A 13004-nucleotide genomic window follows, 5' to 3' on the forward strand; every position below is an offset into this window, starting at 1 on the left:
GTGACATTATTGTTACTAAACGTAAACAATTAATTATGAACCTATTTCTTCTTTCCTAACTCTTGTTATTCTATAATGCTGCCGCAACCTTTACAATGTAAATTAATCTTATGGCTGAATTTGCCGATTTTTTGGCACTGAATACGCATTCCAGCCCACAGCTCAGATATGTTAATTTTTCTTTCAGTTCAAATTTAATTGTAAAAACTTTTTGTTCATTTATAGACGCAATCACATGTTTATGACACAGTCATAACCGGTTTCGGCCATACAATACGATCTTCAGATTCTAAAGGCAGCATACACTGAACACAGGTTCATGCGTTGTCAAAAATCTGTGTATTTGTCACCGAAATACAAGTTTTTAAAATTTATACAGTTTGTAAGTTGTTTAACATAGAATAACCTAAAAACTATTCATCGCACCGAGTGCGCACTCTGTATAATTTTCCCTTTATCTCTGTGGTACTGGCGTTCCAGTATCTTACTGGCTTCACATTTTACTAGAACATATCTGATTTTTCAGTCTTTAACCATATCCTTTAGTCTCTCATGCCGATCCTTTCCTCCATTTTTATCCCCAACAGCTTTCGAACGCTGGAATTACCGGCCACGTGCTTTCAGCGTGAGTTAGAAGTCTGCTAGCACCAGAATATCTTATGCGTTGTGTCCGCTCTAACAGCACAGCTCAAAGAGCGCCGACATCTAGCGGACGAACCTCAAAGCGGTTGCCGCTGTGGGCAGCCATGCTCAGCCAACACTTGGCTTGCTACCGCCCCCTCTTATCTGTCAGATGTGAGCTTCTGCCCCGACAACTGTCACACAGAGCATAACAAACTTCGCTCTCTCGGCCGCGTCCGTTGCCAAAGGTTATAACGTGCCTTCTCGGGATCCGTAACGTCACAAGGAGCTCTTGGCGCGCATTCTTGTGTATTGGAGGCCATGTTATTCCGCGACTGTTATCGTTTTCGCTTTGTTACTTTTGCTCATTGACTGATATATAATTAAATTTTTATTAATGTGTGCAAACCATGCCAGGTTATCCAGGGTTGTCCTTAGAGATCTATTCGTGAGGGAGCAACATTATAACACTTTCATTTTTCATATAACTCATTCTGAGACTCTGAGAACATGTCCTATGCAAAGAATAAAATCCGATAGGATATTATTTTGTCTTGTAGTTTGCGCTCCGCATATTTTTTGAAAGATTAGTTACTCTGATAACTAAAAAGTAAGAATATTTCATCCGCATATGCAAAGTAGATATGTGCATACTAGTAATAGTGAATACGTAACTACATTTTTAATTTAAAGTTTTTAAATGACATCTTTATGTTACAAATAAATCCAATGGCACATGCAGGAGTAGCACGGAGTTCAATGCGAGACGCCTATAACAGTTTCCACAACGAAACTATGTCTCGAAACCTGGCAGAATATCCAAAGAGATTCTGATCATATGTGAAGTATATTAGCGGCAAGAAACAATCAATGCCATCTCTGCGAGATAACAATGGAGATACTATCGAAAACAGCGCTGCCAAGGCAGATTTACTAAACACAGCTTTCCTAAATGCCTTCACGAAAGAAGATGAAGTAAATATTTCAGAATTCGAATCGAAAACAGCTGCCAACATGAGTAACGTAGAAGTAAATATTCTCGGAGTAGTGAAGCAACTCAAATCACTTAATAAAAGCAAGTCTCCTGGTCCAGACTGTATACCAATCATGTGTCTTTCGGAGTATGCTGATGCATTAGCTACGTACTTAACAATCATATACAACCGCTCGCGCGAAGAAAGATCTGTACCCAGAGACTGAAAAGTTGCAAATGTAACACCAATATTCAAGAAAGGTAGTAGGAGCAATCCACTAAATTTACAGGCCAATATCGTTAACTTCGATATGCAGAAGGATTTTAGAACATATATTGTGTTCGAACATTATGAATTACCTCGAAGGAAACGGTCTATTGACACACAGTCAACGTGGGTTTAGAAACACAACTAGCTCTTTATTCACATGATGTGTTGAGTGCTATTGACAAGAGATTTCAGGTCGATTTCCGGATTTACAAAAGGCTTTTAACACTGTACCACATAAGCGGCTAGTAGTGAAATTGCGAGCTTATGGAATATCGTCTCAGTTATGTGACTGGATTTGCGATTTCCTGTCAGAGAGGTCACATTTCGTAGCAACTGACGGAAAGTCACCGAGTAAAACAGAAGTGATTTCTGGCATTCCACCAGCTGTGTGGCTGGATTGAAGAGTTTTTAGCAAACAGAACACAGCATGTTGTTATCAATGGAGAGACGTCTACAGACGTTAAAGTAACCTCTGGCGTGCCACAGGGGAGTGTTATGGGACCATTGCTTTTCACAATATATATAAATGACCTAGTAGATAGTGTCGGAAGTCCCATGCGGCTTTTCGCGGATGATGCTGTAGTATACAGAGAAGTTGCAGCATTAGAAAATTGTAGCGAAATGCAGAAAGATCTGCAGCGGATAGGCACTTGGTGCAGGGAGTGGCAACTGACCCTTAACATAGACAAATGTAATGTATTGCGAATACATAGAAAGAAGGATTCTTTATTGTATGATTATATGATAGCGGAACAAACACTGGTTGCAGTTACTTCTGTAAAATATCTGGGAGTATGCGTGCGGAACGATTTGAAGTGGAATGATCATATAAAATTAATTGTTGGTAAGGCGGGTACCAGGTTGAGATTCATTGGGAGAGTGCTTAGAAAATGTAGTCCATCAACAAAGAAGGTGGCTTACAAAACACTCGTTGAGTATTGCTCATCAGTGTGGGATCCGTACCAGATCGGGTTGACGGAGGAGATAGAGAAGATCCAAAGAAGAGCGGTGTGTTTCGTCAAGAGGTTATTTGGTAACCGTGATAGCGTTACGGAGATGTTTAACAAACTCAAATGGCAGACTCTGCGAGAGAGGCGCTCTGCATCGCGGTGTAACTTGCTGTCCAGGTTTCGAGAGGGTGCGTTTCTGGATGAGGTATCGAATATATTGCTTCCCCCTACTTATACCTCCCGAGGAGATCACGAATGTAAAATTAGAGAGATTGGAGCGCGCACGGAGGCTTTCAGACAGTCGTTCTTCCAGCAAACCATACGTGACTGGAACAGGAAAGGGAGGTAATGACAGTGGCACGTAAAGTACCCTCCGCCACACACCGTTGGGTGGCTTGCGGAGTATAAATGTAGATGCAGATGTAGATGTAGTGTTATAGGCCCTTTGCTGTTCCTTATCTATATAAACGATTTTGGTGACAATCTGAGCTGCCGTCTTGGGTTGTTTGCAGATGACGCTGTCGTATATCGACTAATAAAGTCATCAGAAGATCAAAACAAACTGAAAAACGATTTAGAAAAAATATATGAATGGTGCGAAAAGTGCCAGTTGACCCTAAATAACGAAATGTGTGAGCTCATCCATATGAGAGTTAAAAGGAACTCCTTAAACTTCGGTTACACGATAAATCAGTCTAATCTAAAAGCTGTAAATTCAACTAAATACCTAGGTATTACCATTACAAAGAACTTAAATTGGAAAGAACACATAGAAAATGTTGTGGGGAAGGCTAACCAAAGGCTGCGTTTTATTGGCAGGTCAGTTAGAAAATGTAACAGACCTACTAAGGATACTGTCTGCACTACACTTGTCCGTCCTCTTTTAGAATACTGCTGCTCGGTGTGGGACCCTTACCAGATAGGACTGACGGACTACATCGAAAAAGTTCAAAGAAAGGCAGCCCGTTTTGTATTAACGCGAAATATGGGAGAGAGCGTTACAGAAATGATACAGGATTTGGGCTGTAAATCATTAAAAGAAAGGCGTTTTTCGTTGCGAGGGAATCTTCTCACGAAATTTCAATCACCAACTTTCTCCTCCGAATGCGAAAATATTTTGTTGACACCGATCTACATAGGGCGGAACGATCACCACGATAAAATAAGGGAAATCAGAGCTCGTACAGAAAGATATAGGTTGTAAGTAGGCTGTTTAGGTTTTCTCATTGGTAACGCCACGTAGCTTTCTGAATGAAAATCACTGGCTGTGCTGTGTGCAGTCTGTGGCTGTTTTGCATTGTTGTTCGCTATTGTTGTGTTGGGAAGTTGGCTGTTAACAGCGCGTAGCGTTGCGCAGTTGGAGGTGAGCCGCCAGTAGTGGTGGATGTGGGGAGAGAGATGGCGGAATTTTGAGAGCGGATGATCTGGACGTGTGTCCATCAGAGACAGTACATTTGTAAGACTGGATGTCATGAACTGCTATATATATTATGACTTTTGAACACTATTAAGGTAAATACATTGTTTGTTCTCTATCAAAATCTTTAATTTGCTAAGTATGCTTATCAGTAGTTAGTGCCTTCAGTAGTTAGAATATTTTGTTTAGCTGGCAGTAGTGGCGCTCGCTGTATTGCAGTAGTTCGAGTAACGAAGATTCTTGTGAGGTAAGTGGTTTGTGAAAGGTCTAGTTTAAATGTTAGTCAGGGCCATTCTTTTGTAGGGATTATTGAAAGTCAGATTGCATTGCACTAAAAATATTGTGTGTCAGTTTATTGTTAATCGGAATAAGTAAAGAGAGTAATGTCTGAGAACGTTCAGTTTTGCTCAGTTGTTTGAAAATCAAATAACGTAAGAGGTGTATCAGCACAGTAATTCATTAATTTTTCTAAGGGGACGTTTCATATGGCGACCCTGCCGGGATACCTAACTGGAATCTTCTGGTTTTTTCTTGTAGTTTGTGTAATCAGTGTAGCTTTAGTTTATTGCTAGTGCATAATTGTAGAGAGAATCTCCTTTGCAGTTGCATTCTTTCATTGTTGTACAGTAAAAGAGATGTGGCATGCAGGTAGATTAGCACCAAGTATTTCGCAGTTGCACTAGCAATTAACGAGATATTATTTTCAATGCTATGTTAATGTGTTTTCTTATTTTGCTCTTCAAATTGTGCTTTTCTGTGTTACCGTGTGAAATATTGTGACAATAAAGGCGTGTGAAAAACGTAACACTAGGCTCCAAAGTAAACTGAGAAACAACAGTGACGAAGAGCGTAGCTTATCAGCATCACTGTGTAATGAGTTAACAGACATTCAAAGTAGTAATTTGGTAATAGTGCATATGGAAATGGAGCGGGTGGCAAATAATGATATACACAGTGAAACAAGTAGTGAACAGGGAGGCATTATCGATCGATCGGTCGGCAACAGCTCGCCTCAGGAATCTGTAGCCACAGATTTTGGGTCCTCACCGTTTTCTCAAAAGGGTCAAGACACATTTCTGCTTGTCAAAATGTGAATGTTGCCGGTGAAAATGCACTGCCAAAAAGCATAGAGAAACAGACTCCAGACACTAATACATTATTACTGCAACTAATGCAACAAATGGAACAAAATCAGAGACAAACACAGCAAAAGCTTCAAAAGTTAGACACAATGGAATAAAATCAGAGACAAACACAGCAACAGTTAGACACAATGGAACAAAATCAGAGACAAACACAGCAAAAGCTTCAAAAGTTAGACACAATGGAATAAAATCAGAGACAAACACAGCAACAGTTAGACACAATGGATCAAAATCAGAGACAAACACAGCAAAAGCTTGAAAATTAGACATAATGGAACAAAATCTTCAAAAGTTAGACACCACACTTGAACGAACACATGAAGATTTAACTACTGAGTTTCGTAACATTGAATCGAAATGTCAAAAAGTCTGTAATGACGTAAAAACACAAATTTGTGAGCATCTCCAACCTATTTTTTTGCGTCATGAAAATGCATTACAGAATCACGAAGCAGCCATAAAAGAACTGCAAACTATTGTTCATGAAAATCACGACACCTTGCAAGCTAAAATTGACTCAGTCGCATCTACCGATTCAGTTACGCAACTTGCAAAAACTCAGGAAAACTTAAGGGACACAGTAGATACGATTTCAACACAAATGGACACTCTGAAGCTTGGTTCAGAAAAACACACAGAGGATATAATTTCACTATCGGATAAAGTAACCGAACTTTCAGATCAGTTCAGTAACTTATCTACAAAGGTAGATGATGATCTGTATGACACAAGACCTGTAGCCTTCAGTGACACTGAAGAGTATGAACAAATTAGAAAATTCAAACAAAATAAAAATCAAATAAGTACACAGTACAAAAGAGAAATCCGGGAAGTACTAGATCAGTTGGCACAAGTAACACAAGAATTACATATTTCAGAGGACACTCGCGCTCCAGTGCGGAAGAGGGACATAGAAACACGGAACAACCACAAAATAATAACACAGGATACTTCGGAAATTATGAAAGAAATTGGCAGGCCGCATTGAATTTTGTGATGGAACCGCCGAAACGAAGTAACAATGAGCGATGTGCGACTCGTCGACACGATGATTTTGACTATAAGCTGTTCATTACTACACATAAATTCAAAACATTTAAGAATTCTGGCAACGACATTCATCCACAAGCATGGCTCCATCAATTCTCTCATTATTTTCCTCCCAACTGGTCATTAGAGCACAGATTAGAATTTATGTGTGCCTACTTGGAGAATGAACCAGCTGTAAGAATGCGATCGGTCATTCACGATTGCCACAGTGAAGGAGAATTTTACCATGCCTTCCTCTCAGCATATTGGTCTCAAGCCACACAAGACCGAGTAAAACATAGCATCATAATGATGAAACATTTCGAACAATCTGAATTTTCCAGTTTTGTGAAATATTTTGAAGACATGTTGCACAAGAATGAGTACCTGTCAAACCCATACAGCCCCTCAGAACTCATCCGCATTTGCTTAATCAAATTACCTGAACATTTACGAAATATTGCTTTGGCAGGACGTTGCAAAGACGACACAAGCTTTTCAGGGACTCTTACAAGAATTAGAAATTGACACTGACAATCGCGGAACGCGAAAACAGGAACACAACAATTGCAGGTCACATCCGTCGCAATTCCGCGATGAAAGAAATAATAACTGGACACAACAAGGCTATTCTCACAACGTAAATCGTGACCAAAACAGACACCACCCGTATGACAACTACTAGTTACAGGGAAAGGTCGCATTTCCGTAGCAATGAATGTGACAGAGACAATCATAGAAACAGACAATGTGGCAACCAGAACTATTATTATCAAGGAAGACAGAATAACTTTAGATGCAATGGTCCAACGCGCAGTTACGATTCAGGGAGAAATTCTCCACCACGTGACCAACAAGATAGAAACTATGGAATCTACCGACATGACGACAGACGATATAATCATAACGACAGACGTGAATTTCATCAGAACTGGCGGGATTCAAACAGGGCAGGGCCCTCTCGACAAGGTGAATTTGTAGAAGTTAGTCTCCAAATCCCAATAACAATGCGCGCCAACAAAGAGACAATAGGCAATGAATCATACCACTGGCAGCCACAAAACGTACGTATGAAACTGACGACACAGCTGCCGTAGCTAGTAATTACGTAAAAATGGAAGACATTAGGAACACGACGTAAAACATAACAACATTGCATATCCTGTGATTCACATTACTGTAAATGACGTAAAATTTATGGCAGTACTTGACTCTGGCAGTCCCATTTCAGTAATTAGTGAAACAGCCTTTAGCAAATGCAACAAATCGAACGATTGTCCCACACTTCCGCTACGTAAGATTAAATTACAAGGTGCAATCTTTGGAAAAAGTGTAGATGTACGCCAACAAACCAATTTAGAATTCTTTTGTCAAAGCCACAGCTTCTCTATGAACTTTCTTATTGTTCCATTATTTTCGACGGAAATTATATTGGGAGTAGACTTTTTGAAAGAATACAAAGCAATCTTAAGCTTTCACGATGCTGAAATAAGTTTAGAGAAAGAAGGTAAGTCAATAGCTTTGAAATTTGAAGATTGGCTCTCAAACCATGACGAGGAAATTAATCGGCTTTACCTCCTGTTAGACAACAGTTCGGAATTTTCGACGGAACTAGACACTAACAATCACTCTGCAAGTACTGACAGGGATGATATCGATGGCGTATTTGATACTAATGAGTTAATTCAGAATAAAATTCAAACAATTGAGAATTGTAATGACACTGATAGGCAGGACCTTTTTGAGATTTTACAAGGATATTCCACAGTTTTTACTCACAAAACAGGAACAATCAAGGGATTTCAATACCAATTTCGTGTTCGTGAGCATACTAAATTTTGTGTTAGAACATACGTAATTCCAACACATTATAGGGACCCTGTTAGAACAGAAATACAATCTATGCTTGACGAGGGCATTATTGAGCCTGCATTAAGCTCATACAACAGTCCATTACACATTGCTGAGAAGAAAAAGTGGATCGATCAGGCTTGTCTTAGATTCGAGAGAAATCAATACTATCATCATTCCCGGAACAGACAGGCCGCAAACGATGGAAGAACTTCTTCAAAATTTTAATGGTGTAAAAGTGTTGTCTTCTATCGATCTCAGATCCAGCTTTTATCAGATCGAACTTCATCCAGAATGTAGAAAATACACAGTTTTTGTTTGTTTCGGCGTTTGTTATCAATTTCGGAAACTTCCTTTTGGTTTGAACATTTCTTCGGCAGCGTTCATTCGCGGGCTAAATTCCATTTTACCTGATTTCTTAAAACGTCACATCACCCTATGTGTGGATGATATTCTAATAGCAGAAGCCTCATGGGAACAACATAATCGCATCCTCAACAGTTTGTTACGTATTTTTGCAGAATCTGGAATTACAGTTAACTTGGAAAAGTCTGAATTCGGAAGGTCAAAGGTGAAGTTTTTGGGACATATTATTTCTTCTGAAGGCATTCAGCCGGATCCTGAAAAGTTAGAAGCAATCAGAGCCATTCCAGTTCCCTCCACAAAAAGACAAGTCTGCAGTTATCTAGGTCTCGTAAATTTTTACCGTCGTTTTCTGAATACGCAAATTCTAGTTACACCAAAACTTTGTTCTCTCACTGGAAAAAATACTATTTGGAACTGGGACGAACAAGCACAGTTGTAATTCAATTCTTTGAAAGAATCGCTACTTAAAGCGCCAATACTAACTCATCCAGATCTCTCACAAGATTTTTGCCTTAGCACGGATTCTTCTAAAGTCGGTCTTGGTGTCCATTTATTTCAAGAAGCCAAAGAAAATGACACTACTGTTCAGAAAACCATTGCTTTTGCTAGCCGAGTGCTAACAAAATCTGAAAAAAATTATTCCGTTACTGAATTAGAAGCTTTAGCTATCGTTTGGGCATTTAACAAATTCCGTTTCTTTCTTTCTGGTATGCACGTAAAAGTATACAGTGATCATTGTGCATTACAATTTCTTATGTCTTCAAAATTAAGTCATGACAGGCTAAAACGTTGGGCATTGTTGCTGCAAGAATTCCACTTCACAATAGTCTACATTCCCGGGAAGGAGAACATTGTTGCAGACGCACTGTCACGCGCACCGGCTGGTCTTGAGAAAAGTAACACAGAAGGCAACCTCGAGAAAAATTTCAGTATTCTTTACATTCAGAAATTCGCCTTTGAAAACTTCATCATCACATCTTTAAAGGACACTGCTCATGAACAAGGTAAAGATCCGATTTGGAAAGACATCAAAAGTAAATGGCATGAAAAGCCACAGACTCAGATTCGGCATTATTATCTGGTTAGAAACAACATACTCATCAAACGCTGCATTCCAAACGATTTTGTTAATAAGCTCATTTGGTACATTCATTTCAGCTATACACATTTTGGTCCACGAAAAGGTTATCATATTCTTTGGACGACTTGTTATTTTAACAATATAGAAAAGAGAATTCGAAGAGTCTTGTATATTTGTAAACTTTGTCAAAAGGCTAAACCATCTACTGTCTCACATCGTGCTCTGTTGTTTCCTATCATTCCGTCTAAATTAAAAGAATTTGCTGCTGTTGATCTCTTGGGACCCCTTGTCAGAACATCTAATGGATTTTCGTACGTTCTAATCACTGTTGAACTTACTTCAAAATTTATTTCTTTACTCCGTTACGTAAAGCCACTGGACGGTCTGTATCCAACCGCTTTTGTTAAAAATTTCTTACGTGACGTTAGACACGTTAGTAAAGTCATTTCAGATAACGGACCGCAATTCAGATCTGGTGTTTGGTCACGCATGCTTCGGAACCATAAAATCAAACCTGTTTTTACTTCATTATACTCACCGCATTGTAACCCGTCTGAACGGATTATGAAATAAATCAATAAGCTTTGCAGACTTTATTGTCACAGAAAGCATCAGCATTGGGACAGATATTTACACTTATATCAAAACGTGCTGAATGAAATGCCTCATGACTCCACTGCTTTACCACCTATTCTTGTACTGAAGAATGAAGAACCACCAAACAGAATCAGAGAGCTTGTACCTTTTCCGAATACACGTAAACTTCGATACACAGACATAATTGATTTGGCTATTAAAAATATAAATTCTGCAGCAGACAAAAGGAGAAAACTACACGGTAAAGCAAATGCAACGAAATTATATATTGGCCAGAAAGTTCTCATTAAAGCTCATTCATTGTCACATAAGAAGAAACACTTGAGTCACAAATTCTTTCTGATTTACAATGGACCTTACAGAATCCGACGTATACCACATGATAATTGCGTTGAAGTTGAAAAACTGCGTACTAGGAAGAGTAAAGGTTACACCATATTTCACATGTAAAACCGTTTACTGAAAAATAATCTGCTTTTTAATTTTGTCTTTGCGATAAAACTTTTCACTTCACGTTACTAGTATGCGTTGTCACACTTTGAAACTGTTATCATGCATCAATGTTTTGAAGTTAACCATCCAGTCTAGAACCTAGGGAACATATTTAGACAGTAATTACCACTGCATTGTGATAGTGAGCAGAGGGCACAGTGTTACTGTGTGTGTACATTCTTGCTTGTTAGTTGCACGATTACGTAACGACTATAAGGCTTACATACTTAGAACATATACTGCTAATGAGATTTTAATGTAACATTTTGGTTTGCTTGAAAATACATTCTGGATTTAAAGTACTTTCTGTTAGATACCAGATGACACAGTGGTTAGTTTATGTGACAGCTACACGATTTTATCACGACGATACTAATGAGTGACAATTTACAATGTTGCTTTTGCGGTGTTTCTGTTTTATATCTGCACAGTTTTTCTGAATTATTCTGGGAAGTAAAACATGTTTTAGTAGTAACTTCTGTGGCATAGCTACAATGAGACAGCCTTTTCCGTAGCACAACAATACGTTACAGCACAGTACTTTCTTCATCACGGCAGTAGGCGTAATAACTAAGATATCTATACGCAAAGCATTTCACTTTTGTTTATCATGAGGTAAGTACATTGACTTCTGCAGAACTTAGATTTCGGAGGACGATAACTACGACACTTCCACAGAGATTATCTTACAACAAGACGCACAGCTTAGCGCTACAGTACACGTATTTGAGTGATTAATTTTGTACTTAAAACATTTATTTTTAAAGATTTTGGAATTACAATGATACAAAGGCTTTCCCTGATACATTTCATTCCATTGCTGTAATCTGTAACACCTGAAGGTATAATTACATTAATCCTCAGGGGGTACATGTCTACATTGTGTACTATGTGTCTGGCAAGCACAAGGAGCCCTAGCTAATACGGTATTTGCTTCAACTTTACACATCGGTACCATATTTCTCTAACACATAAATTACACAGTTATCTCATCATTTAACTGAGAGAGACAAAAATTTTTTTTGCTACGTCGCGCAATTACACAGTTGGATAACTTCACACTTATGAAATTGTTTTTCGACTGTACTTTGTGAACTGTTCATATTTTTTCGGAACCATTGTGATACTATGAGAGCTTTGAATGATGTATTTGCTATGGGACCATAATTTTTAAAGTACGTTTGAGGTAGATGACACTATTGAAAGGAGCAGAGAATTTTTTTTAGGTTTTGAAATTATTTCAGAAAGCTACGACGTTTTTGAGATTTGGCTGAGGTGTTATGGCGTTATTATTACGACGACGATGTGTATTATGCTTTTGATGTATGTTTATGATCAATAAGTTGATGCTATATGAGGAATTTGATTATGCTATGTACACTCCTGGAAATGGAAAAAAGAACACATTGACACCGGTGTGTCAGACCCACCATACTTGCTCCGGACACTGCGAGAAGGCTGTACAAGCAATGATCACACGCACAGCACAGCGGACACACCAGGAACCGCGGTGTTGGCCGTCGAATGGCGCTAGCTGCGCAGCATTTGTGCACCGCCGCCGTCAGTGTCAGACAGTTTGCCGTGGCATACGGAGCTCCATCGCAGTCTTTAACACTGGTAGCATGCCGCGACAGCGTGGACGTGAACCGTATGTGCAGTTGACGGACTTTGAGCGAGGGCGTATAGTGGGCTTGTGGGAGGCCGAGTGGACGTACCGCCGAATTGCTCAACACGTGGGGCGTGAGGTCTCCACAGTACATCGATGTTGTCGCCAGTGGTCGGCGGAAGGTGCACGTGCCCGTCGACCCGGGACCGGACCGCAGCGACGCACGGATGCACGCCAAGACCGTAGGATCCTACACAGTGCTGTAGGGGACCGCACCGCCACTTCCCAGCAAATTAAGGACACTGTTGCTCCTGGGGTATCGGCGAGGACCATTCGCAACCGTCTCCATGAAGCTGGGCTACGGTCCCGCACACCGTTATACCGTCTTCCGCTCACGCCCCAACATCGTGCAGCCTGCCTCCAGTGGTGTCGCGACAGGCGTGAATGGAGGGACGAATGGAGACGTGTCGTCTTCAGCGATGAGAGTCGCTTCTGCCTTGGTGCCAATGATGGTCGTATGCGTGTTTGGCGCCGTGCAGGTGAGCGCCACAATCAGGACTGAATACGACCGAGGCACACAGGGCCAACACCCGGCATCATGGTGT

The sequence above is a fragment of the Schistocerca piceifrons genome, chromosome 2 (genome assembly GCF_021461385.2).
Source record: "Schistocerca piceifrons isolate TAMUIC-IGC-003096 chromosome 2, iqSchPice1.1, whole genome shotgun sequence".
In the NCBI taxonomy this organism is placed as follows: Eukaryota; Metazoa; Arthropoda; class Insecta; order Orthoptera; family Acrididae; genus Schistocerca; species Schistocerca piceifrons.